The sequence below is a fragment of the Cynara cardunculus genome (genome assembly GCF_001531365.2).
Source record: "Cynara cardunculus var. scolymus isolate 2C chromosome LG 2, CcrdV1, whole genome shotgun sequence".
Lineage (NCBI taxonomy): Eukaryota > Viridiplantae > Streptophyta > Magnoliopsida > Asterales > Asteraceae > Cynara > Cynara cardunculus.
Window position 1 is genome coordinate 64,221,851 of NC_037529.1, and position 3,556 is coordinate 64,225,406.

Consider the following 3,556-nt stretch of genomic DNA (forward strand, 5'->3'; position numbering starts at 1 on the left):
GACACGCACTCTAAACCTACCATACTGCATTAAATGAACATTTAATGCACTGGGTATAAATAGAAGTGTTTCTTCTCCATGCAGAGTGCGCGCATCACTATCTATTCTCATTCTTACTTCAAGCTTCTTTCAGCTTAAGTAAAAGACTATTTTAGCAATATCTTTTCTTATATTTGCTAACCTTTGTGTGTAACTTAAGATTGTTTAGATAGGTTTCTTATACCTTATCTTTCCGTAGATAATTTTGTAAAATCTGTATTGATCTTCTCTATCAATATATATTTTAAATTTGAAAATTGTGTTTGTATTCATCCCCCCCCCCTTCTACAAACTGTTTAGTATTCTTGTAGACCCTTTGGGACCAACAAATTATATAAAAGAATATAAATTAATTTAATTGACAAATAACTAAATTTTATATAATTAATTAGATAATTCTAAAATTATAATTCACGTTGGTATTTTGATTTGACGATTTAATTGAAGATTTAGCAAAATGATAAGTGGACAAGATCTCATGAGGTGATATGTTAATATTGTTTATATTCTTCTCGTAAGTTTAGTATTCTTGTTTGATCATGTCCTACTTATTTTATATTTTTTTTGGGTTTGTTTTACTTGATCTCATTGTAGTTTCTTCCTCGATTTAAGGGCTTTATGTATGTATCAAGAAACCAATATACGAAGATACCAGTAACTACTAAGTATTGATATGATAGTGAAACAGATAACTGGGTCGTCACCAAATCAATAGGTGACCCAACAATTTTCTCCTATTTGATGATGACACAAACACTTAGAAAGAAACAAATACAAGATACACAAACTTTAAAATTTTCTGAGAATAAGAACTTATAAATTCGATGACCCATGTATATGTTCTATTTGGGTTCTATTTTTTGTTTTTTTTTAACTATAAACGTATATACAAAACAAATAATGAATCACATAATGCAATAAATAAATAATGACATATAAATTATATTTATACTAGACAATGAATTTAAAGTACATAAAGTAAAGAAGAGAGTTCAAAAAGAAAAAAAAAACACATAGATAGATCAGCTAGCAATCATCATCTACTTCCATGACATCTGTATCTGTGGCTGCAACTGCATCTCTTTTCTTTAGTTCATCAGATATCAAAGTATAGAAGACTTTTCCGGATTCATCAATTTTAATGATACTAAGTATCACACGAAGTAGCTAAGAATCAGCTGTTAGTATCTCGGAGGCTCAGAAATATGGAAGACAACTGCTCGTGTCCCAAAAGAATATTCCATGCAGGAGCGGATGCATGTGTTAGGGGTTGGTGTCCTGGGCCCCCAACAAAATCAAGTCTACAAAGCCCATTTTTTTTAATTTTACTTATAGTTTTTATATTTATCTAACTGGGACCCCAATAAAATAAACATGAAGGCCCCTCACTCCAGCCTAGCCCATAATTCATTTAACCTTGTCCTTGTTCCATAGGCACGGCTTCACGCCTTCAACTTCAACCTGCCCTCAGGCCGCTTCACCTTCATTCATCGATGGTCGACCATTGCTTCCTGCTTCCCTTCGGCCCTTCCTGCACATCGCTTCTGCCCCTGCTGCCCACTGCTCCCTCTTCCCTCTTTCGCCTTTGGCCTTCTTGCTGCTTCCAGTTCCAGCTTCCTGTTGCTGCTTGCTTGAAGCTTGATTCCTGCAAACTGCACTGTCACTGCTTGCTTCCTGCGGTTGCGTCGATTGCTACTCCAAATTGGGTAAAAACCTAAAGTTTTGATTTCCAATCTTTAATTTTTTAATGACTTCGATTTTGTTGTTTGCTTCGTAATTGGTGATTTGGTGAATGTTTAACTGTTTATGTTAAGTTAATTTTGCAATTTTGTAGACATATGGAAAGGTTAGGTTAATTTTTCAATTTTGTAGTCAAATGGAAATGTTAGGTTAGACAAATGGAAAAAGTAGTTCGTGACCTCAATTCTACCTGAAAATCCATCCTGCTGAAATGCCATTTTATACTTGAAAATTGAAATTAGTATGGGTAGAACCTTTTAGTTAAAATTATGATTGAAATATAACTACTTTCTACAGAATATCGACACCAATTGTGGCAATGGATAATTGATATTATTTAACAATGGGCAACTAGTTATTTATCTTCTTGAACTTGGACAAAGAAACTAAGCATCGCTTATCAAGGATAAAGTAGAAAGAAACAAATCCACTAAATAATTTGTCTACAAAATTATATCATGCCCCTATAATAAATTTTTTTGCATTTGCCACTGATTCCATGCTCGGGTGTGGACATGATAGTTCCTTTTGGATGAGAGTCATGAGTAAGAAGAGTAAGATCTAGAGGTAAAAACAGATTTCGATGAGCCAACTTTTAGTCAAAAGTGACTTAAGAACAAAGAGTTGTGGAGGGGAAGATAACTTGTAATGCTTCTTGATCATTAATATCTTTTTCAAGAGCCGATACAAATGATTCAATACATGTTTCTGCTTGTTTTTGAGAAACTTGATTGTCTTTATCCACTCAGATGAGCCATAAACATTTATCAAAAATAGTTTTTCAGTTCTCACTACTCTGTTTGCTCGACCAATTATCAGATAAATTTGATTCGAACGTGAGTCAATTTTTTAGGGCCTTTGATTCGAGCACTAATAATCTGAGTAGCAATGTACCGATGGAAGATTCAATCATTGAACCATTTTGTTCTTTTCCCTCTGGTTTCTTCAATTTTTGACTGCTGGACCAAAGACAGAGACATGTTGGCTTCATCAAATTGCTTTTGAAAAGCAATTGAATTAGCCGCATCCTCAGCTGAAATGCCCAAGAGATGAAGATCAGTTTTAACAGGAGTTGGAGTTTTAGTTTTTCATTTATTGAGACTTCTGTCTAATTCTTTGCAATCTTGGTTGTTTTAGCTTCAACAACTTCTTCATCAGATATCATGGGTGCCTTTCCGTCTCATTGAGTTGGAACATCCATGTCCCCAGAAGTAGAAGTCATAGCCACCTGAGAAGAAATGACCTGTTGATGCTCCCCTTAATAGATAAACCAGTTGTAGGCTGAGAGGGAATAATAGGGTGAGAACTCGGTTGTTCCCCTTTAACAAATAAGATGGCTGCAACTATGTCTTGATCAAACAGCTCCCCCTCAAAAGGAGCATCAATGTCTGAAGATTCATCATTAGAAGAGAAAGAAGAAGTAGAAGCTGATTGGTTCTTGTAGTCACTGGTGACATGGTCAACCGTCTTCTCCCCTTCAGTGGGAACAGGGAAAGACAAATCCAACAATTGGGTTTTCCCTGTCATTAGGAATGGTGGAAGCCACAGAATCAGTAGCACGGGAAGTGGGGGTAAAAGAAGCACCTGTGGGACGTAGCAAACGAGAGATATTGCGATAAAGATCACATAGAAGACTAGATTCAGCTTAAACATGTCTATTAACTGTAACACCCTCATTTTCATCAAGAGAGTTGTTACGTAATCTAAAACATTTTACCTTAATAGATACACCAAAATAATAGCTAAATTAAAACCATTTAAACTATTACAGCGGAAG